The sequence below is a fragment of the Ranitomeya variabilis genome, chromosome 6, assembly GCF_051348905.1.
Source record: "Ranitomeya variabilis isolate aRanVar5 chromosome 6, aRanVar5.hap1, whole genome shotgun sequence".
Taxonomy (NCBI): Eukaryota; Metazoa; Chordata; class Amphibia; order Anura; family Dendrobatidae; genus Ranitomeya; species Ranitomeya variabilis.
This window is the reverse complement of record NC_135237.1, coordinates 580,716,531-580,741,426: the sequence shown is the minus strand read 5'-3', so window position 1 is coordinate 580,741,426 and position 24,896 is coordinate 580,716,531. Positions and strand designations below refer to the sequence as shown.

At 51.0% G+C, this 24,896-nt stretch overlaps 1 protein-coding gene across 8 annotated transcripts in view; it reads left to right on the top strand.

Moving 5' to 3' along the window:
- Positions 1 to 24,896, top strand: part of LOC143783165 (kinesin-like protein KIFC3) — a 314,549-nt gene that overhangs the window by 250,836 nt on the left and 38,817 nt on the right. Inside the window, exon 18 of one of the 8 annotated variants that reach the window (XR_013217106.1) lies at positions 24,023 to 24,043. The exons of the other annotated variants lie outside the window; for them this stretch is intronic. The gene's annotated coding sequence lies outside the window, so the exon portion shown is untranslated. Of the gene's footprint in view, positions 1 to 24,022; positions 24,044 to 24,896 lie in introns of those variants that run through there. 8 annotated transcript variants of the gene reach the window in all.

Here is a 24,896-nt window from a genome sequence, read left to right as displayed (position 1 = left end):
ATCCTGGTCCCAGTGTCTTTGTCCTTGTGTCTTGTTCCATTGCCTTGTCTGCACTTAGTCTTACCTCGGTCTCCTAGTCTTTGGCTTCCTTCCCTGTTGTCTTTCCTTGTATTCTCAGTCTGCTTTCACTCCGCACTCTTGCAGCTCTGCCTGCTCTGAACCTTTGTGACTTTACCTCTGCTCCTCACTTCTGCGTTTCTGCTCCTTTGTACTCAGCTTATCTTCTGCTGTTGCAGTTATCCCTTGCTGCAGCTTCTCTCCACATTCTTTGTGGCTCTGCTCAGCTCTGCTGCAGAGACCCCTCCCGCAGCACCTCTCCGCTCCTTGCGGTTCTACCTAGCTCCGCTCCTTGCGGTTCTACCTGGCTCCGCTCCTTGCGGTTCTACCTGGCTCCGCTCCTTGCGGTTCTACCTGGCTCCGCTCCTTGCGGTTCTACCTGGCTCCGCTCCTTGCGGTTCTACCTGGCTCCGCTCCTTGCGGTTCTATCTGGCTCCGCTCCTTGCGGTTCTACCTGGCTCCGCTCCTTGCGGTTCTACCTGGCTCCGCTCCTTGCGGTTCTACCTGGCTCCGCTCCTTGCGGTTCTATCTGGCTCCGCTCCTTGCGGTTCTATCTGGCTCCGCTCCTTGCGGTTCTACCTGGCTCCGCTCCTTGCGGTTCTACCTGGCTCCGCTCCTTGCGGTTCTACCTGGCTCCGCTCCTTGCGGTTCTACCTGGCTCCGCTCCTTGCGGTTCTACCTGGCTCCGCTCCTTGCGGTTCTACCTGGCTCCGCTCCTTGCGGTTCTACCTGGCTCCGCTCCTTGCGGTTCTACCTTGCTCCGCTCCTTGCGGTTCTACCTGGCTCCGCTCCTTGCGGTTCTACCTGGCTCCGCTCCTTGCGGTTCTACCTGGCTCCGCTCCTTGCGGTTCTACCTGGCTCCGCTCCTTGCGGTTCTACCTTGCTCCGCTCCTTGCGGTTCTACCTGGCTCCGCTCCTTGCGGTTCTACCTTGGTCCGCTCCTTGCGGTTCTACCTGGCTCCGCTCCTTGCGGTTCTACCTGGCTCTGCTCCTTGCGGTTCTACCTGGCTCCGCTCTTTGCGGTTCTACTTCTCCTGCACTTGGCTTCGCCGCCAGCTCTTGGCTCCGCCTCCTGCCTGTCTGCACTTGGCTCCGCCTCCAGCTCTTGGCTCCGCCTCCTGCCTGTCTGCACTTGGCTCCGCCTCCAGCTCTTGTCTCCGCCTCCTGCAGTTTTGCACTTGGCTCCGCCTCCTGCTCTTGGCTCCGCCTCCTGCATTTCTGTTCTTGGCTCTAGCTCCTGTGCTTTCGCTCTACATCCGCTCTTGCGGTCTTTATCTACTTATTCCTAGGTCCTCGTGTCTGAACAGGTTCTTACCCGTTCTACATACCTGCCTGCAGACCGGTCCCTACCGGTTCTTCCAGTGTACCAGTCTTGTCCACCAGTCCTGCCAGAGAGCCAGCCGTGCCCGCCTGCCTACCAGAGAGCCAGCCGTGCCCGCCTGCCTGACAGTGTTCCTGTTGTACCCGTCTGCCTGCCTATGTGCCAGCCGTGCCCGCTTGCTTGTCTATGTTCCGTTCCCCGGTGGGATCAGCAGCCACAACCAGACTCCACCCTGGAGTGGTACCTGGTAGCTTCCTATTGCACAAGTCTGACCTCACCATCAGAGGCTCCAGCGAACACCTAGGAAGCTACTTAGTTACGCCCCTTCCAGGGAGGTTTGGTCTGTGGTCCAGTGGGGCCACTCCCCCGCACGCCCGCGCCAACCAGTCTGGGCGCGAGCATGACAGTTTGCACAGGCCATGGTCCCCGCTGAGTCCCATGTGCCTTCGCTCTCGGAGCAAGATGCTTTAATCGTTGTCTCTGATGCTATCTTTAATAAACTTTTGGCCTATGAAAAGCAGGCTCCTGCGGATCCGCCAAGGTACTATGGGGATCCGAAGCAGTGCCATGTGTTCCTGGAGCAGTGTATGCTGAACTTCGAATGGTATGCTTCTGCTTTCCCCTCTGATTTGTTCAAGGTTGGATACATAATGTCTTACCTAAAGGTACCGTCACATTAAGCGACGCTGCAGCGATAGCGACAGCGATGCCGATCGCTGCAGCGTCGCTGTTTGGTCGCTGGAGAGCTGTCACACAGACCGCTCTCCAGCGACCAACGATGCCGAGGTCCCCGGGTAACCAGGGTAAGCATCGGGTTGCTAAGCGCAGGGCCGCGCTTAGTAACCCGATGTTTACCCTGGTTACCAGCGTAAAAGTTAAAAAAACAAACAGCACATACTCACCAGCGCGTCCCCCAGCCTCTGCTTCCTGACACTGACTGAGCTCCGGCCCTAACAGCACAGCGGTGACGTCACCGCTGTGCTTTCACTTTCAGTTTAGGGCCGGATCTCAGTCAGAGCAGGAAGCAGACGCTGGGGGACGCGCTGGTGAGTATGTGCTGTTTGTTTTTTTAACTTTTACGCTGGTAACCAGGGTAAACATCGGGTTACTAAGCGCGGCCCTGCGCTTAGTAACCCGATGTTTACCCTGGTTACCAGTGTAAAATATCGCTGGTATCCTTGCTTTTGCTGTCAAACACGGCGATACACGGCGACCTAGCGACCAAATAAAGTGCAGACCTTCTAGCAGCGACCAGCAATTTCACAGCGGGATCCAGATCGCTGCTGCGTGTCAAATACAGCGATATCGCTATCCAGGTCGCTGCAACGTCACGGATCGCTGGCGATATCGCCTAGTGTGACGGTACCTTAAGAGGAGATGCTTTGCTATGGATCAACCCCTTGTTTGAAGCAGGGGATCTCATCTTCACGGACTTGGAGGCCTTCCTGGCGGCCTTCCGTAAAGTCTTCGATGTGCCTACCTCTGCGTCTCCTGTTAAGTCTTCCCCATCTAGATCCGAGAGGCGCTCCAGACGGGCGAAACCCGTGAAGAAACCCCCACGTCAAGCCTTGACCATCTGTGACCCTCCTGTTCCTCTACCCGTTAAAGCAGCAACCTGTGTGAAGCCTAAGAAGGTTGATGAGAGTGGGCTGGCAAAGCAGCAGCCTGAGATCAGCCATAGGAAGGGCATACAATGTCGCTGCTGTTGTGAGGAACACCTGGATGGCCTCTGTCCAGGGGATCTTAAGCTCCAAAGCCTCGGGCCAGTTGGAGAGGCTGCCCCTGGCGAGAGTACTTCCTCTCCATCTAAGTTAATGACTGTTTCTCTGCCTTCTGGGAGCTTTGGTGTGTCTAAGCCGCCTGTCATGCGGAGTCAGTGTATGGTCTCCGTTCTTCAGCTCCAGAACCCGGTGTGGGCGTTGCCTGATAATGGCCGAACCCTGCTAAAGAGCAGTCTAGTCCTGCAAGGACAACTACAGCTCCAAGTTGGAGCCTTATACACAAAGAAGTTTGTTTTCCGTATGCTGTCTGTTATGCCCATGGGTCATTCTAAGCCAAGGACTCTACCACCCGCTCTGGTCAAGAGTTGCAGTAAAGTGCTTCGTTTGAACTTACCCAGTCTTGAGAAGTGTCTGGTTCCCATGCGTCAAAGACACTCAGCAGTGACATCTTCTTCTGCTGGTCTGCTAGTCGTCGAGTCAAGCTGTGCTGACGTCACCAAAGATGGGGAAACGGTGACTATGTCTCCACACATCTCCAGCGACTATACCAGTAAACACTTAGTCGTCGAGTCAAGATGTGCTAATGTCACCGAAGATGGGGAAGCGGTGACTATCTCTCCACACGTCTCCAACGACTTTTCCTGTATTCCGTTCCTAGGAACATCCCCGCCGCTTGGACGATTTCTTCTGGATAACGGGCAGAAGATGGTTCCTATGTTTATACCTTCTGCGTCCTTGTGGCCGGCTGGTGAAGATTTCAAAACAGAAGTTTGTTCACCTCAATTTTTCTCTGACCCGGTGGAGCTGATGCTCTCCACACTCATCTCTAGTGACTTTTCCTGTGTTCAGTATCCGGGAGCTTCTCTACAACCTGTTGGGCAAAATTTGAATCCTATGAGACTGTTTCCAGTTTCCAAGTGTCTGGCTGGTGAAGATATTAAGACGGCAGCATTCAAGTCCCTGTTACGTATGTACCTGGAGGAGATGGTCCTGTCCATTGAGAAAGCTAACCCTATTGGGTACAATGAGACTTTGCTATTCGAGATTTCTGATGAAGCTAACCCTGCAGAGCACAAAGAGACTTTGTTTTCTGAGATACCTGGTGACCCTCCTGCCGCCTTCTACCCTGAAGATGTCATGTTGGCCTGGACTATGTGTGCTCCCATCCTTCTTCTACAAGTTATTCTGGCGGGCTTGAAGAAGAGGGGCCGTAAAGGGGGGGGTACTGTAACAACTCTGCTGGCATCACGGCATGGCCTCGCATTTCTCACACTATCTTACCCACTGCTCCAGGTCATGATGTGGTTTCTGTTTCTTGCCAGCTCCATGTTCTGTGTCTCTGCTCTCTGCATGCTTCATGGTTCTGTGTATAGAGGGGCGGCGCCTGAACTCTCTGGTTCTTATAGGAATCAGGTGCATCTGTCCAATCTGTTCCTGACCAATTGCCAGGAGGCCTCCAGTATATAGTGCAGCTCCACCCAGTGGTCTGGTCCTGTGCAATGTGTTAGCTCAGTTAGTGTCTTGCTTCTGAGTTTGCCTGGCCTTTCTCTGAGTTACTCCCTCTCTGGAGGATTCTCTGTGTTATTTCCTTGGTCTTGTTGTCCGCCCACCAGGAGGCAGTATATCCTGGTCCCAGTGTCTTTGTCCTTGTGTCTTGTTCCATTGCCTTGTCTGCACTTAGTCTTACCTCGGTCTCCTAGTCTTTGGCTTCCTTCCCTGTTGTCTTTCCTTGTATTCTCAGTCTGCTTTCACTCCGCACTCTTGCAGCTCTGCCTGCTCTGAACCTTTGTTACTTTACCTCTGCTCCTCACTTCTGCGTTTCTGCTCCTTTGTACTCAGCTTATCTTCTGCTGTTGCAGTTATCCCTTGCTGCAGCTTCTCTCCACATTCTTTGTGGCTCAGCTCTGCTGCAGAGACCCCTCCTGCAGCACCTCTCCGCTCCTTGCGGTTCTACCTGGCTCCGCTCCTTGCGGTTCTACCTGGCTCCGCTCCTTGCGGTTCTACCTGGCTCCGCTCCTTGCGGTTCTACCTGGCTCCGCTCCTTGCGGTTCTACCTGGCTCCGCTCCTTGCGGTTCTACCTGGCTCCGCTCCTTGCGGTTCTACCTGGCTCCGCTCCTTGCGGTTCTACCTGGCTCCGCTCCTTGCGGTTCTACCTGGCTCCGCTCCTTGCGGTTCTACCTGGCTCCGCTCCTTGCGGTTCTACCTGGCTCCGCTCTTTGCGGTTCTACTTCTCCTGCACTTGGCTTCGCCGCCAGCTCTTGGCTCCGCCTCCTGCCTGTCTGCACTTGGCTCCGCCTCCAGCTCTTGGCTCCGCCTCCTGCCTGTCTGCACTTGGCTCCGCCTCCAGCTCTTGGCTCCGCCTCCTGCCTGTCTGCACTTGGCTCCGCCTCCAGCTCTTGGCTCCGCCTCCTGCCTGTCTGCACTTGGCTCCGCCTCCAGCTCTTGTCTCCGCCTCCTGCAGTTTTGCACTTGGCTCCGCCTCCTGCTCTTGGCTCCGCCTCCTGCATTTCTGTTCTTGGCTCTAGCTCCTGTGCTTTCGCTCTGCATCCGCTCTTGCGGTCTTTATCTACTTATTCCTAGGTCCTCGTGTCTGAACAGGTTCTTACCCGTTCTACATACCTGCCTGCAGACCGGTCCCTACCGGTTCTTCCAGTGTACCAGTCTTGTCCACCAGTCCTGCCAGAGAGCCAGCCGTGCCCGCCTGCCTACCAGAGAGCCAGCCGTGCCCGCCTGCCTGACAGTGTTCCTGTTGTACCCGTCTGCCTGCCTATGTGCCAGCCGTGCCCGCTTGCTTGTCTATGTTCCGTTCCCCGGTGGGATCAGCAGCCACAACCAGACTCCACCCTGGAGTGGTACCTGGTAGCTTCCTATTGCACAAGTCTGACCTCACCATCAGAGGCTCCAGCGAACACCTAGGAAGCTACTTAGTTACGCCCCTTCCAGGGAGGTTTGGTCTGTGGTCCAGTGGGGCCACTCCCCCGCATGCCCGCGCCAACCAGTCTGGGCGCGAGCATGACACCACCGTTCCCCCAGTGCATGCCTCCACATAGAATATCGCACCCACGTGCCACCTAGCATCAATACCCATGTAGGACCAGGCACACACCTCTTTTCTGGCGATATGCTACCACACTTAGCATATCACCGTTCTGTGTAAGGGAGTTCCTCCTCCTATTAGGCACACCTCCTAACATGACACGCAAGCGCCGCTCCCTGGAACGCACCACCATGCTGGTTACGTCGTTCCTCCTCCTATTAGGCACACCTCCTAACATGACAGGCAAGCGCCGCTCCCTGGAACGCACCACCATGCTGGTTACGTCGTTCCTCCTCCTATTAGGCACACCTCCTAACATGACAGGCAAGCGCCGCTCCCTGGAACGCACCACCATGCTGGTTACGTCGCTCCTCCTCCTATTAGGCACACCTCCTAACATGACAGGCAAGCGCCGCTCCCTGGAACGCACCACCATGCTGGTTACGTCGTTCCTCCTCCTATTAGGCACACCTCCTAACATGACAGGCAAGCGCCGCTCCCTGGAACGCACCACCATGCTGGTTACGTCGCTCCTCCTCCTATTAGGCACACCTCCTAACATGACAGGCAAGCGCCGCTCCCTGGAACGCACCACCATGCTGGTTACGTCGTTCCTCCTCCTATTAGGCACACCTCCTAACATGACAGGCAAGCGCCGCTCCCTGGAACGCACCACCATGCTGGTTACGTCGTTCCTCCTCCTATTAGGCACACCTCCTAACATGACAGGCAAGCGCCGCTCCCTGGAACGCACCACCATGCTGGTTACGTCGTTCCTCCTCCTATTAGGCACACCTCCTAACATGACAGGCAAGCGCCGCTCCCTGGAACGCACCACCATGCTGGTTACGTCGTTCCTCCTCCTATTAGGCACACCTCCTAACATGACAGGCAAGCGCCGCTCCCTGGAACGCACCACCATGCTGGTTACGTCGTTCCTCCTCCTATTAGGCACACCTCCTAACATGACAGGCAAGCGCCGCTCCCTGGAACGCACCACCATGCTGGTTACGTCGTTCCTCCTCCTATTAGGCACACCTCCTAACATGACAGGCAAGCGCCGCTCCCTGGAACGCACCACCATGCTGGTTACGTCGCTCCTCCTCCTATTAGGCACACCTCCTAACATGACAGGCAAGCGCCGCTCCCTGGAACGCACCACCATGCTGGTTACGTCGTTCCTCCTCCTATTAGGCACACCTCCTAACATGACACGCAAGCGCCGCTCCCTGGAACGCACCACCATGCTGGTTACGTCGTTCCTGGCCCCAGCTGACATCACTGCGCGCCGGACACGGCCACTTCCGGTCAGCGGTACACAGGCGCTCGTGGCTAGCATGTATATATAGCACATCACCAGCGTATATGGCGTCAGACTAGCGGTGGACACCGCGTCAGCCACGCCATCCTTATGCGGTAAGGTAACCTCATACATTGACCGGTCACATATACCGATGCCTTACACCTAACCTACTTTGCGCTTTACGTCCAGTAGGTTGTTGCCCATACAGCCTTACACAGATTATCACTCTGCATCTTTGTGGGGATGTCCTGCTCCTTCTTTACCACCACGCCCCTGACCTATCACTCATGTATTCAACCCTCTACTTCAGAAGCTAACTACCATCTGCCCTTATGGGCACGTCTCTCCTAAATATCCTGCATAGCACGGTATGTGACTATCCTCTCACTTTCATTAGATAAGCCATCCACCATCCGAGGTAGCATCGTGCCAATATTGGTCGGTTCTGAACTGTTTTTTGTACCATCTTAGCAGCTACATTGTCATGTTCTTTATACACTGGGTGTCCAGTTATGTATATACTTTGTTTATTCCATGTTGTTTATTTATTTATTTTTGTACATTGTTTCAATTTTTGTATATTTTTTGATTTGCACTTTCAGTAACTGATGAAGGTCCAGTCCGGGACCGAAACGTTTTGTTGTTGCTGATAATAAACACATTTTCCAGTTAAAAAAGTTGAGTGCCAGGTTTCATTATATATCTTGAGGGGAGATGTGTCATCGCGGCTATTAGCTGCTGTGATGTGGGCTCGGAGGTATGCTCCAGCACATATAGTGCTGAGAGAGTTGTCTGGGACGATCCAGGGCCGAGTTTTACAAGCGGTCATAAGAGATGGGTGGGAATGACAGCTCACGTATCCCACCCCAGGGGCGTGTTTTGGTGAATAAAATGGAGGCCAATTGCCTCATTCTGTGTCTGTGGCCAGAGGTGTGGAGACCTCTATTGTGTGTGTGTTGTAAAAGACTCCGACCTGCGGGGGCACACCCGCTGTACTACAAGGACTGTGTACCTTCTTTTTTCCTGTTTGTTACTTTGTGCCGGAAAAGGCTATTCATTTGTATTCTAACCAGAGCAGTTTATGCCTTTTGAATAAACTTGCTTGGACACTTCAGTGATTCCGCTTCATCAACAAGAGCTGAGTGAGTACAGATCCCTACAATCGATGGTAGAAGCACGGGCACGAATCCCAAGGGGCAGTGTGACTACTGATACCGCATGTATTGGGTGACGTCTATCGCAAGCCAGCAAGCAATGCCAGACAAAATGGAGGACCTGCTGAAACACTTGGTCCAGTCGCAGCAGCAAGAGACCAACAGGCTATTGTTACAGCAGATCCAGCAGGAGCAACGGCAGCAGATGCAGCTTCTGGCAATCGCCATCCAGGGCAGAACGAGCGCCCCAACCCCAGGTCCGGAAGATGGTAAGACGTGCGTTGCAGAAAATGACCGTAGGGGATGATGTTGAGGCTTTCCTGATGATGTTTGAGAGGGTTTCCGAGAGGGAGATGCTTCCGCCCGAGCAGTGGGCAGAGGTACTGGCACCATACTTGACGGGGGAACCCCAGACTCTTTGCAGGACGCCAAAGAGTATCACAAGCTGAGATTCTCACACGCTTGGGGGTGACACTGACTATCAAAGTACAGCGAGTTCACCACTGGGTGTATCACCGGGACAAACGGTCTCAATCCCAAATGTTTGACCTGTTGCACATGTTCCAGAAGTGGCTGCAGCCAGAGTCCTCTACGCTTGCACAGATGGTAGAGCGGGTGGTGATGGACCGGTTTGTGAACTCCCTGCCGAGGCCCATACAGACTTGGATTGCTTGGGGTGATCTCTGGAATGTCGATGAACTGGTCGGACTGGTCGAGAGATACCAGGGGATGGAAGGCTCCTTGGGAAGACAGCCTACTCCATACTGGGGGTCCCAATAGGGGGCGAAGTCCCAAAAAGGGGTGGGGTATCCAAGGTCAAAAGGGGTGGGAGAGGTAGTGCCCAAGGTCCCCACAGGTGATATTTGCTGGAGGTGCCACGGGCCAGGACATATAGCTGCCTGTTGTCCCATGACCACTGAGCCAAAGAACTGCAGTGCAGTGCAGTGCTGTTCTCCAAACAGAAGAGGGGCTGCAGGCATGTCCCGTGACAGTAAACTGAGTACAAGTGACTGGTTTGCTGGACTCGGGAAGTTTGGTAACCCTAGTGAGGTCCACAATGCCACATCGACTGATTCCTGGAAAGAGGATGGGCATCCGCTGTATCCATGGTGACGTGGAGGACTACCCTGTGGCCCAGGTGGTCATAAACTCAAGCTGTGGCACCGAATCCCATGAGGTCGGCGTGGTCAAAAACCTATTGTACCCTATTATAATAGAGTTGGACTTTGTGTTGTTTTGGGACTTGTGGGTAAAACGGAGGACGTCATGTTGCCCGGACAACAGCCAGATCGCTCCTAAAGATACCTCTTCGCAAGTGGCAGATGACAGGTTTCCATTGTGTGTGCTGGTTGGCAAAGAGGATGAGGCAGCATCCACTGAGGCCAACGTTCCTGAGCTGGAGGTGTCTGAGGGAAACTTTGGGACCGCCCAACTCAACGACTTAACTCTAAAAGGGCCTTTTGAAAATGTAACAATATTTAACCCCTTCAAGTCGCGGCCCTTTTTCGTTTTTGCGTTTTCGTTTTTCACTCCCCTCCTTCCCAGAGCCATAACTTTTTTATTTTTCCGTGAATATGGCCATGTGAGGGCTTATTGTTTGCGGGACAAGTTGTACTTTTGAACGACATCATTGGTTTTACCATGTCGTGTACTAGAAAACGGGAAAAAAATTCCAAGTTCGGTGAAATTGCAAAAAAAGTGCAATCCCACACTTGTTTTTTGCTTGGCTTTTTTGCTAGGTTCACTAAATGCTAAAACTGACCTGATGTTATGATTCTCCAGGTCATTACGAGTTCATAGACATCTAACATGATTAGGTTATTTTTTATCCAAGTAATAAAAAAAAATTCCAAACTTTGCTTAAAAAAAAAAAAAAGTGCCATTTTCTGATAATTGTAGCGTCTCCAATTTTCGTGATCTGGGGTCGGGTGAGAGCTTATTTTTTGCGTGCCGAGCTGGCGTTTTTAATGATACCATTTTGGCGCAGATACGTTCTTTTGATCGCCCGTTATTGCATTTTAACGCAATGTCGCGGCGACCAAAAAAACGTAATTCTGGCGTTTTGGATTTTTTTCTCGCTACGCTGTCTAGCGATCAGGTTAATGCTTTTTTTAAATTGATAGATCGGGCGATTCTGAACGCGGCGATACCAAATACGTGTAGGTTTGATTTTTTTTTTATTGTTTTATTTAGGATGGGGCGAAAGGGGGGTGATTTAAACTTTTATATTTTTAATATTTTTTTCACATTTTTAAAAACTTTTTTTTCACTTTTGCCATGCTTCAATAGCCTCCATGGGAGGCTAGAAGCAGGCACAGCCAGATCAGCTCTGCTACATAACAGCGATCATCAGATCGCTGCTATGCAGCAGAAATGCAGGTGTGCTGTGAGCGCCGACCACAGGGGGCGCTCACAGCAGGCCGGCATCAGTAACCATAGAGGTCTCAAGGGCCTCTATGGTTACCATCCTGACACATCGCCGACCTCTGATCATGTGACGGGGGTCGGCGATGACGTTATTTCCGGCCGCCCGGCCGGATGCGGTAGTTAAATGCCGCTGTCTGCGTTTGACAGCGGCATTTAACAGGTTAATAGCGGCGGATGAATAGCGATTTCACCCGCCGCTATTGCGCGCACATGTCAGCTGTACAAAACAGCTGACATGTCGCGACTTTGATGTGGGCTCAGCGCCGGAGCCCACATCAAAGGGGGAGACCTGGCATGCGCAGTACTAGTACGGCGCATGTCGTGAAGGGGTTAATGGTGTTGCTCAAGAGCCGGGGGCTGACACTTGATACCCACATTTTGCCATCAATGGGGAGATGCTATACCGCGTCACCAACTTGAGGGGAGGTAATTGAGTACTGGTGCCAGGGCCATACCGACCAGAGTATTAGACATGGCCCATACACATGTTAGGTGGTCACCTGGGCATAGAAAAAACACAGGAACGGATCCTCCAGAGGTTTTACTGGCCCGCTTGTCACCGCGATATTGTGAATTTCTGTAGGTCCTGTCCCACCTGCCAGATGACATCCCGAGTGGCCCATTTTCATAGCCCCTTGGTGCCGTTGCCCATAATTGAGGTGCCGTTTGAATGCACAGCCATGGATCTAGTAGGACCCCCTGGTCAAGTCTGCCAGAGGACATCAGGATATCCTGGTGACACTGGACTATGCTACACAATACCCAGAGGCCATCCCACTATGTAAGTGTATCACCAAGTGTATCACCAGAGAATTGGTCCAGGTCTTCTCTAGAACAGGGTGGCCTAAAGAGATCCTGACCAAGGGACACCGTTTGTCAAAGGTGATGTATGAGTTGTGCAAAGCCCTGCAAATCACACAACTCCGGACCTCAGTCTACCATCCCCAGATGGATGGCTTTGTGGAAAGGTTCAATAAAACCTTGAAGGCCATGCTGAAGAAAGCAGTGGAGAAGGATGGCCAAGACTGGGACTGTCTGCTTCCTTACCTGTTGTTCTCCATCCGGGAAGTTCTCCAAGCTTCCACTGGCTTCTCCTCCATTTGAACTGCTCTATGGACGACACCCTCGAGGGCTCCTGGATGTGGCGAAGGAATCCTGGGAGGCTGAAACCACCTCCTATAGAAGCGTGGTAGAGCATGTCACCCAGATGCAAGAGAGGATTGCCATGTGATGCCCATTGTGAAGGAGCACCTCCTCAAGGCTCAGGAAGCCCAGTCCAGGGTGTATAACAGGTCAGCCATAGTAAGGCAGTTAAACCCAGAGGCTCGAGTACTTGTGCTGGTACCCACGGTGAAGACCAAATTCCTGGACAAGTGGTAGGGTCCCTATGAGGTGGTGGAGAGAGTTGGTGAGGTCAACTACAAAATTCACCTACCGGCATCAGACAGGACCGGCATCAAACACGACCGGCATCAGACAGGGCCGGCATTAAACAGGACAGACATCAGAGAGGACCGGTGTCAGACAGGACTGACATCAAACAGGCAGATGTTTCTGCAAGCAAGGTTCCCTTTGCACCAACCCGAGGCATGTGGTACCTCTTCTGGGCAGCTCCGATGTTGGGGCGTGCTGTAATAGTGTGCTCTGCCCCCTTGGCTTGTCTAAGTCCTGCCATGAGAGAGGGCAGAGTGATACAGGGGGCGCTCCAAGCTATTTTGCTGTGATCTTCCTAAAGAGGTATAGTTCTAATGAATGCTACCATGTCTATGCGTAGATGAAGCATATATATATTTAAGCTACAATAGATGTGCACTCAAAAGGTAACATACATGTAATTGAATGTAACTTACATCAATGCCAAAGCAGGCGCCTCGTGCCCGTGCTGCAACCCCAGGAAGTTCTTTTATGGGTGGCGTATTGTGCCTCTTCTGGGTTCTCATATAACCATAGGCTTCTAGCACTAATTGCACTTTACTGCTTATCCCTATTTTTCTACATGTCTGACGTTCACTATTGTTCTAACATATAGTTTCATATGCATATTCATTTTGGCACTAATTGCTCTGCATGCAGTGTTCTATTGGCAGTTATTTCAGCATATGTAGCGCTTCATTGGTTATAAATTTATTGCAAATATCAATGTATTTCAGCTGTGTCTAGTAGATCATTATTGCCCAGTGTCTGCCTTGATTTTAGTTGAGATTTCCCTTGTTTGGTATTTTCTTGGCTTTTTATTGTTATTTATAGCATTTTCAATAAAGTTGTTTTCAATTTTATCTCTTTTGTACACCTTTTCTTCCCCATACATATGGGGAATTGTGTCTTATATGGTTGTGGCAGATGCAGACAGATGTTAGGCGCTGGGCGAAACCAGGTGGGTTTTATGATGGAAGATGAGTTTCCATTCTTGCGGGGCCACTATGGCAGAGGCTTTAGCAAGACTGACAATTTTACTGAAATGCATCTGATTCCTTGTCATCCTCCTCTCATTTTTCTTTTCTTGCTATTTATACCCCCCAGTTGGGCTTGTCCTGCAGTGGTCCATCCAGAGCTCTGAGTAACCTCGATCACTGACTCTAGAAACTTCAGCTAAGACCTGTCTACAAGGAGCCCCCTCATGTTTAGCTCCTCTCTCTCGGACCCTCTGGTGTAGCTCAGCCCTTCTATCTTCACTACCTCTGTACTCTTTCTGGTGGTCACTCCAGACCTCTGGGGAATCTGTGACGCTGACTTCGTAGTCCCCTCATGTTTAGCTCCTCGCTCGCGGACCTTCTGGTGTGGGTACCGCAGTGCACCATTATGTAGCTCAGCCCTTCCATCTTCACTACCTCTGTACTCTTTCTAGTGGTCACTCCAGACCCCTGGGGAATCTGTGACGCTGACTTTGTAGCCCACTCATGTTTGGCTCCTTGCTAGTGGACCCTCTGGTGTGGGTACCGCAGTGCACCGTTATGTAGCTCAGCCCTTCTATCTTCACTACCTCTGTACTCTTTCTAGTGGTCACTCCAGACCTCTGGGGAATCTGTGACGCTGACTTCGTAGCCCCCTCATGTTTAACTCCTCGCTCGCGGACCTTCTGGTGTGGGTACCGCAGTGCACCATTATGTAGCTCAGCCCTTCCATCTTCACTACCTCTGTACTCTTTCTAGTGGTCACTCCAGACCTCTGGGGAATCTGTGACGCTGACTTTGTAGCCCACTCAGGTTTGGCTCCTTGCTAGTGGACCTTCTGGTGTGGGTACCGCAGTGCACCGTTATGTAGCTCAGCCCTTCTATCTTCACTACCTCTGTACTCTTTCTAGTGGTCACTCCAGACCTCTGGGGAATCTGTGACGCTGACTTTGTAGCCCACTCAGGTTTGGCTCCTTGCTAGTGGACCCTCTGGTGTGGATACCGCAGTACACCATTATGTAGCTCAGCCCTTCCATCTTCACTACCTCTGTACTCTTTCTAGTGGTCACTCCAGACCTCTGGGGAATCTGTGACGCTGACTTTGTAGCCCACTCAGGTTTGGCTCCTTGCTCGCGGACCCTCTGGTGTGGATATCGCAGTGCACCGTTATGTAGCTCAGCCCTTCCATCTTCACTACCTCTGTACTCTTTCTAGTGGTCACTCCAGACCTCTGTGGAATATGTGACGCTGACTTTGTAGCCCACTCAGGTTTGGCTCCTTGCTAGTGGACCTTCTGGTGTAGGTACCGCAGTGCACCGTTATGTAGCTCAGCCCTTCTATCTTCACTACCTCTGTACTCTTTCTAGTGGTCACTCCAGACCTCTGGGGAATCTGTGACGCTGACTTCGTAGCCCCCTCATGTTTAGCTCCTCGCTCGCAGACCTTCTGGTGTGGGTACCGCAGTGCACCATTATGTAGCTCAGCCCTTCCATCTTCACTACCTCTGTACTCCTTCTAGTGGTCACTCCAGACCCCTGGGGAATCTGTGACGCTGACTTTGTAGCCCACTCAGGTTTGGCTCCTTGCTAGTGGACCCTCTGGTGTGGATACCGCAGTACACCATTATGTAGCTCACCCCTTCCATCTTCACTACCTCTGTACTCTTTCTAGTGGTCACTCCAGACCTCTGGGGAATCTGTGACGCTGACTTTGTAGCCCACTCAGGTTTGGCTCCTTGCTCGCAGACCCTCTGGTGTGGATATCGCAGTGCACCGTTATGTAGCTCAGCCCTTCCATCTTCACTACCTCTGTACTCTTTCTAGTGGTCACTCCAGACCTCTGGGGAATCTGTGACGCTGACTTCGTAGCCCCCTCATGTTTAGCTCCTCGCTCGCGGACCTGTCATGATCTCTGCAGGCAGAGATCATAGCAAGCCTATAGAGGGACAAGCTCTCGGAAGATGGAACTATACTGACCATGAACTAAGCCTGCCGCGCAACTAGAAATAGCCAGGTAGCATTTCCTATTTATCGCTAGATGCCCAGCTCTGGCCTAAGACCTAAATAGCTAGCAGAGGGAAATATAAGACCTGGCTCACCTCTAGAGAAATATTCCAAAGAAGACAGTAGCCCCCCACATATAATGACGGTGAGTTCAGATGAAACAACAAACGCAGCAGGAAAATAGTCTTAGCAAATTTGAGGTCCGCTTACTAGATAGCAGAAGACAGATAGTATACTTTCATGGTCAGCAGAAAAACACTAACAAAACACCATCCAGAGATTACCTTAAACTCTGGCATTAACTCATAACGCCAGAGTAGCAATCCCTGATCAACGAGAGCTTTCCAGACACAGTAACAAAACTTCAGCTGTGAACTGGAACAAATAGGCAAAACAAAACATGGACAAAAGTCCAACTTATCTAGTAGTAGTCTAGAAGCAGGAACAAGCACTGAGAGGCATCAGATAACATTGTTGACCGGCAAGAAACCACCAGAGAAATGAGCTTAAATAGCGACACCCACTACTGATGGAACCAGGTGAAACAGGAAAGAGGATGACAAGTCCAATTCCACAAGCGGCCACCGGGGGAGCCCAGAATCCAAATTCACAACAGTACCCCCCCCTCAAGGAGGGGGCACCGAACCCTCACCAGATCCACCAGGGCGACCAGGATGAGCCCTATGGAAGGCACGAACAAGATCAGAAGCATGAACATCAGATGCATTGACCCAAGAATTATCCTCCTGGCCGTAACCCTTCCAGTTGACCAGATACTGGAGTCTCCGTCTGGAAACACGAGAGTCCAAAATTTTCTCCACAACGTACTCCAACTCACCCTCAACCAACACCGGAGCAGGAGGCTCAACTGAAGGTACCACAGGTACCTCATACCTGCGCAATAACGACCGATGAAAAACGTTATGAATGGAAAAGGACGCAGGGAGGTCCAAACGGAAAGAAACAGGATTAAGAATCTCCAATATTCTATAAGGGCCGATGAACCGAGGTTTAAACTTAGGAGAAGAGACCCTCATAGGGACAAAACGAGAAGACAACCACACCAAATCTCCAACACAAAGCCGAGAACCAACACGACGATGACGGTTGGCAAAACGCTGAGTCTTCTCCTGGGACAACTTCAAATTGTCCATAACCTGCCCCCAGATGTGATGCAATCTCTCCACCACCGCATCCACTCCAGGACAATCCGAGGATTCCACCTGACCGGAGGAAAATCGAGGGTGAAACCCCGAATTACAGAAAAACGGGGACACCAAGGTGGAAGAGCTGGCCCGATTATTGAGGGCGAACTCTGCCAATGGCAAAAAAGCAACCCAATCATCCTGGTCAGCAGAGACAAAACACCTCAGATATGTCTCCAGGGTCTGATTAGTCCGCTCGGTCTGGCCATTAGTCTGAGGGTGAAAAGCAGATGAAAAAGACAAATCTATGCCCATCCTAGCACAGAATGCCCGCCAAAATCTAGACACAAATTGGGTACCTCTGTCAGAAACAATATTCTCAGGAATACCGTGCAATCGGACAACATTCTGAAAAAACAGAGGAACCAACTCAGAAGAAGAAGGCAACTTGGGCAGAGGAACCAAATGGACCATTTTAGAGAAACGGTCACAGACCACCCAGATGACAGACATCTTCTGGGAAACAGGCAGATCTGAAATAAAATCCATCGAGATGTGTGTCCAAGGCCTCTTAGGAATAGGCAAGGGCAACAGCAGTCCGCTAGCCCGAGAACTACAAGACTTGGCCCGAGCACAAACGTCACATGACTGCACAAAGACTCGCACATCTCGTGACAGGGAAGGCCACCAGAAGGATCTTGCCACCAAATCCCTGGTACCAAAAATTCCGGGATGACCTGCCAATGCAGAAGAATGTACCTCAGAGATGACTCTGCTGGTCCAATCATCCGGAACAAACAGTCTATCAGGCGGACAACGATCCGGTCTATCCGCCTGAAACTCTTGCAAGGACCGCCGCAGATCAGGAGAAACGGCCGACAAAATTACTCCCTCCCTAAGGATACCTGTGGGTTCAGAATTACCAGGAGAGTCCGGGTCAAAACTCCTAGAAAGGGCATCTGCCTTAACATTCTTAGAACCCGGTAGGTATGACACCACAAAATTAAAGCGAGAAAAAAATAAAGACCAGCGCGCCTGTCTAGGATTCAGGCGTCTGGCAGTCTCAAGATAAATCAAATTTTTGTGGTCAGTCAATACCACCACCTGATGCCTAGCCCCCTCGAGCCAATGGCGCCACTCCTCAAACGCCCACTTCATGGCCAAAAGCTCCCGATTCCCAACATCATAATTCCGCTCTGCGGGCGAAAATTTGCGAGAAAAGAAGGCACAAGGCCTAATGACGGAGCAGTCGGAACCTTTCTGCGACAACACTGCCCCAGCTCCGATCTCCGAAGCGTCAACCTCAACCTGAAAAGGCAGATTCACATCAGGCTGACGCAACACAGGGGCAGAGGCAAAACGGCGCTTAAGCTCCTGAAAGGCCTCTACAGCATGAGGGGACCAATTAGCAACATCAGCGCCTTGTCTGGTCAAATCAGTCAGTGGTTTAACGACATCCGAAAAACCAGCAATAAATCGGCGGTAAAAGTTGGCAAAGCCCAAAAATCTCTGAAGACCCTTAAGAGAGGAGGGCTGAGTCCAGTCACAAATAGCTTGCACCTTGACGGGATCCATCTCAATGGAAGAGGGAGAAAAAATATACCCCAAAAAGGAAATTTTCTGGACCCCAAAAACGCACTTAGACCCCTTCACACATAAAGAATTAGACCGCAGAACCTGAAAAACTCTCCTGACCTGCTGGACATGAGAGTCCCAGTCATCAGAAAAAATCAGAATATCATCCAGATATATTATCATAAATTTATCCAGAAAATCGCGGAAAATATCATGCATAAAAGACTGGAAAACTGAAGGGGCATTAGAAAGACCAAAAGGCATGACCAAATACTCAAAGTGGCCCTCGGGCGTATTAAATGCGGTCTTCCACTCATCCCCCTGCCTGATCCGCACCAAATTATACGCCCCACGAAGATCAATTTTAGAGAACCACTTAGCACCCTCTATACGAGCAAACAAATCAGTAAGCAATGGCAATGGGTATTGATACTTAACAGTGATCTTATTCAGAAGCCGATAATCAATACATGGTCTCAAAGAGCCGTCTTTTTTTGAGACAAAGAAAAACCCAGCTCCCAAGGGAGAAGAAGATGGACGAATATGTCCCTTTTCCAAAGACTCCTTTATATATTCCCGCATAGCAGCATGTTCCGGCACAGACAGATTAAACAAACGACCCTTGGGATATTTACAACCCGGTATCAAATCTATGGCACAATCGCACTCACGGTGCGGAGGTAACGACCCAAGCTTGGGTTCGTCAAAGACATCTTGATAATCAGAGAGGAACTCAGGGACTTCAGAGGGAATGGACGACGAAATAGAAACCAAAGGTAAGTCCCCATGAATACCCTTACATCCCCAGCTCAACACAGACATTGCTCTCCAGTCCAAGACTGGGTTGTGAGACTGCAACCATGGCAATCCCAGCACCAAATCGTCATGTAAATTATACAGCACCAGGAAACGAATAATCTCCTGGTGATCCGGATTGATACGCATGGTTACTTGTGTCCAGTATTGTGGTTTATTATTAGCCAATGGGGTGGAGTCAATCCCCTTCAGAGGAATAAGAGTCTCCAAAGGCTCTAAATCAAAACCACAACGATTGGCAAAGGACCAATCCATAAGACTCAGAGCGGCGCCAGAGTCAACATAGGCGTCCGTGGCAATGGATGACAAAGAGCAAATCAGGGTTACAGACAAAATAAACTTAGACTGAATGGTGCCAATGGAAACAGACTTATCAGGCTTCTTTGTACGCCTAGAGCATGCTGATATAACATGAGTAGAATCCCCACAATAGAAACACAATCCATTCTTCCGTCTAAAATTCTGTCGCTCGCTCCTGGACAGAATTCTATCACACTGCATACTTTCTGGCGTCTTTTCCATAGACACCGCCAGATGGTGCACCGGTTTGCGCTCCCGCAGACGCCTATCAATCTGAATAGCCATTGTCATGGACTCATTCAGACCTGCAGGCACAGGGAACCCCACCATAACATCCTTAACGGCATCAGAGAGACCTTCTCTGAAAGTTGCCGCCAAGGCGCACTCATTCCACTGAGTAAGCACAGACCATTTACGGAATTTTTGGCAGAAAACTTCAGCTTCGTCTTGCCCCTGAGATAGTGCCATCAAAGTTTTTTCTGCCTGAAGTTCCAAATGAGGTTCCTCATAAAGCAAGCCCAAGGCCAGAAAAAACGCATCCACATCGCGTAACGCAGGATCCCCTGCTGGCAATGAGAAGGCCCAATCTTGAGGGTCACCCCTGAGCAAGGAAATCACAATCCTAACCTGCTGAGCAGGGTCTCCAGCTGAACGAGACTTCAGGGACAAATAAAGCTTACAATTATTTCGGAAATTCTGGAAGCTAGCTCTATTCCCTGTGAAAAACTCCGGCAAAGGAATTCTCGGCTCAGATACCGGAGCATGTACCACAAAATCTTGTAAATTTTGTACTTTCGTGATGAGATTATTCAAACCCGCAGTTACACTCTGGAGATCCATTATTGTCAGGTGCACACAGAGCCATACAGAGATTAGGAGGAGAGAGAGAAAAAAGACTGCAGCAAGGCAGACTGGAGGAAAAAAAAAAAAAAAAAATTCCAGCAGACTTCTTATAACTCTCCTTTCTCAACCTGGGTCTTTAACACTTTACGGGCCGGTCAAACTATCATGATCTCTGCAGGCAGAGATCATAGCAAGCCTATAGAGGGACAAGCTCTCGGAAGATGGAACTATACTGACCATGAACTAAGCCTGCCGCGCAACTAGAAATAGCCAGGTAGCATTTCCTATTTATCGCTAGATGCCCAGCTCTGGCCTAAGACCTAAATAGCTAGCAGAGGGAAATATAAGACCTGGCTCACCTCTAGAGAAATATTCCAAAGAAGACAGTAGCCCCCCACATATAATGACGGTGAGTTCAGATGAAACAACAAACGCAGCAGGAAAATAGTCTTAGCAAATTTGAGGTCCGCTTACTAGATAGCAGAAGACAGATAGTATACTTTCATGGTCAGCAGAAAAACACTAACAAAACACCATCCAGAGATTACCTTAAACTCTGGCATTAACTCATAACGCCAGAGTAGCAATCCCTGATCAACGAGAGCTTTCCAGACACAGTAACAAAACTTCAGCTGTGAACTGGAACAAATAGGCAAAACAAAACATGGACAAAAGTCCAACTTATCTAGTAGTAGTCTAGAAGCAGGAACAAGCACTGAGAGGCATCAGATAACATTGTTGACCGGCAAGAAACCACCAGAGAAATGAGCTTAAATAGCGACACCCACTACTGATGGAACCAGGTGAAACAGGAAAGAGGATGACAAGTCCAATTCCACAAGCGGCCACCGGGGGAGCCCAGAATCCAAATTCACAACACGGACCCTCTGGTGTGGATATCGCAGTACACCATTATGTAGCTCAGCCCTTCCATCTTCACTACCTCTGTACTCTTTCTAGTGGTCACTCCAGACCTCTGGGGAATCTGTGACGCTGACTTCGTAGCCCCCTCATGTTTAGCTCCTCGCTCGCGGACCCTCTGGTGTGGATATCGCAGTACACCATTATGTAGCTCAGCCCTTCCATCTTCACCAACTCCCTCACCCCCAGTGTAAGGCACCTCTCACTGGCATCGGCGGCCATGCTGCCTGCTTTGGTCTTGGCGGTTGCCAACAACATATCCCGGATTTGTTAATTCCCCTCCATGGACTTCTAGAGCCCTGATCTTTCTTGGAGATCAAATAAGTGTAACTACGGGGGCGAGGGTTCCCAGTACTCAGCGTTTCTTCACTATGGAGCTGTAGTGGTCACTGACATCTCAGAAACGCCTGAAGCTTAATCATGTACTCCGCCTGCGACAGCCGCAGTGTGTGAGCGTCGTCCCAACCCCACACTGGGCAGGACACAAACAAGTACAAATGTACAAACTTGTAAAGCAAAGTGAAAGGGAATCTGTCAGCAGGTTCTGCTATGTAATCTGAGGACAGCAGGAGATAGAGGCTGAAGCACAGAGTTCAGGGATGTGTCACTTGTCACAGTGCTGCTGTGGTTCACTTTGGCTACTTTCACACATCAGGCTTTTTGTTTCAGGCACAATCCGTCAATTTTGGAAAAAAAACTGATCCGTTTTTTTTACGCCGGATCCGTTTTTTTCCCATAGAGTTGTATTAGCACTGGATTGTGCCTGATGGCGAGACGTTTCATCCGTTTTTTTCCGGATCCGTCCAAATAGTCGTTTCCGGCGGACGGAGAAAACGTTCACTGCAACGTTTTTTTCCGGTGGAAAAAAACCACACAGTGACGGAATCGGCCAAAAGCACATGAAACTGAGGTGTCAAACAATGAATCCGGCGCCCGGATCCGGTTTTCAGAACATTTTCCATACAAAGCATGCAGATTTATCTCTCTATCTATCTATCCATGCACATTAAAGAAAATCGGATCCAGCTGAAAAATGGATCCGGCGCATCAGTTTTTCACAATTTGCACCGGATCAGTTTTTTTACAAATTGGTCGGATTTAGCCTGAAAACAAAAAACGGATGTGTGAAACTAGCCTTCCTGAAGGGTTCATCACTAAGGCTTCTTTCACACTTACATCGGTATGGGAACGTCGCTATGCGTCGGGCCGACGTACCGACGCACGTTGTGAAATTTGTGCACGACGTGGGCAGCAGATGCAGTTTTTCGACGCATCCGCTGCCCATTCTGCAGTCCAGGGAGGAGGGGGCGGAGTTTCGGCCACGCATGCGCGGTCGAAAATGGCGGACGCGACGGACAAAAAAAGTTACATTAAACACGACGGATCCGTCGCACGACGGACGCGACGTGTGGCCATCCGTCGCGATCCGTCGCTAATACAGGTATATGGGCAAAAACGCATCCTGCGAGCACATTTGCAGGATCCGTTTTTTGCCCAAAACGACGGATTGCGACGGATGACAAATGACGGAAGTGTGAAAGGCCTAAGAGATTAACATTGCCGGACTACAATAGTGCAACCACACCTCCAGTGTCCTCAGTCTATGGACTTTGTACAATGAAAGCATGGTGAGGGGCAGGGCAGCTGTAGTGTGAGCAGGGGCAGCTATGGTGTGAGCGGGGGCAGCTATGGTGTGAGCGGGGGCAGCTATGGTGTGAGCGGGGGCAGCTATGGTGTGAGCGGGGGCAGCTATGGTGTGAGCGGGGGCAGCTATGGTGTGAGCGGGGGCAGCTATGGTGTGTCGCAGGGCAGCTGTGGTGTGGGCGGGGGAAGCTGTGTGTCGCAGGGCAGCTGTGGTGTGCGCGGGTGCAGCTGTGGTGGTGCAGGGCAGCTGTGGTGTGTTACGGGGGCAGCTATGGTGTGTTGCGTGGGCAGCTGTGGTGTCGCAGGGCAGCTGTGGTGTGGGCGGGGGAAGCTGTGGTGTGTCGCAGGGCAGCTGTGTGCGTGGGGGCAGCTGTGGTGTGCGCGGGGGCAGCTGTGGTGGTGCAGGGCAGCTGTCGTGTGTTACGGGGGCAGCTATGGTGTGTTGCGGGGGCAGCTGTGGTGTCGCAGGGCAGCTATGGTGTGTGGGGCAGCTGTGGTGTGAGCCGGGGCAGCTGTGGTGTCGGGGAGGGCAGCTATGGTGTAGACGAACCAACTGTGGTGTAGTTGGGGCAGGTGGGGAGGGCAGCTATGGGGTGGGGGAAGGCAGCTTTCTCAGCCCTGCTTCACTATGAATCTAAAAGCTCTGATTGTGTCAGGACGGGTGCACCCAGTAATCTAAAGTCATACATCGGTGGATTCAGGGTCCCTACCTTCATTGCACTGCTCTTAGATGATGTAGCAAGACCTGCTGACAGATTCCCTTTCAAAGTCACCTGTGAGAAAGCTCAGCAATATCTCTTGTAGCCAAAGTCCCCAAAACAAGAGCTGCAGAGAAGGAAAGGCAAGACTGCTAGGAAACCTCCCCAGCTGCCGCTTTACTCCGTCCTGTACATCCTCCTGTTAGGGCTAATTTGCCAGGTGGCTGGATCTGCCCGCATTCTCCACCATCTGTAATCCAAGCAAAGTCTCATCTGCACAAGTGATTTGAATAAAAGGAAAATGTATTTAGAGTAAAGTTATAATTACAAGAGATAAAGATAAGATATAAAAAGGTGAATACAGGAGTCTATGACTATGAGCAGGAACTGTGACAAAAGGGTGCAGTATTTAACGCAGAATTCTGCTCGCAGTCTTGGGGTATCTGCTCCGGCTCAGGGCCGCAATGTGGAACATCAGTCATAATCACACAAATCGTACACAAAACAGAAACAGGAATTAGTTGTTAAGGATAATTCTTTCTCCAAAGAGTTGGAGGTGCCTCATTATATCCTTCCTGTGTGCACAAGCCCTTCATCCCCTGCAGCATGCGGAGACCATATCACACATGGGGAGCTCCCACAATGCACCACCCTCGACCTGCACAGGCGCAGTATGCCGAGTACTCGAATGTTGACATCACACATGGGGAGCGCTGACACGTCACATCTCCCATAATGCACCACTCTCCCACCACACAGGCGCAGTATGCTGAGTACTCGGATGGTGACACATGTGGGGAGCGCTGACACGTCACATCTCCCACAATGCACCACCCTCGCCCCTCACAGGCGCAGTATGCCTCAATCACACCTATCCTCAAAAAGCCCTCTCTTGACCCATCCTCTGTATCTAGCTATCGCCCAATATCACTTCTCCCCTATGCCTCAAAACTACTGGAACAACACATCCATCTTGAACTGTCCTCCCATCTATCTTCCTGCTCCCTCTTCGACCGCTTACAATCAGGCTTTCAGTCACACCATTCCACTGAAACTGCCCTAACTAAGGTCACCAATGACCTATTGACCGCCAAGAGTAAGCGACACTACTCTGCCTTCCTCCTCCTGGACATGTCCTCTGCCTTCTACACTATTCTGTCCTCCTCCTGGACCTGTCCTCTGCCTTTGACACAGTGGATCATTCCCTATTACTACAGACCCTCTCATCCCTTGGCATCACAGACTTGGCCCTATCCTGGATCTCGTCATACCTAACAGACCGAACATTCAGCGTCTCCCACTCACACACCACCTCCTCACCTCGCCCCCTATCTGTCGGAGTCCCGCAAGGTTCAGTTCTACGGCCCCTGCTCTTCTCCATTTACACTTTTGGCCTGGGACAGCTCATAGAATCTCACGGTTTTCAGTATCACCTCTATGCTGATGACACACAGCTCTACATCTCTGGACCAGATATCACCTCCCTACTAACCAGAATCCCTCAATGTCTGTCCACAATTTCATCCTTCTTCTCCGCTAG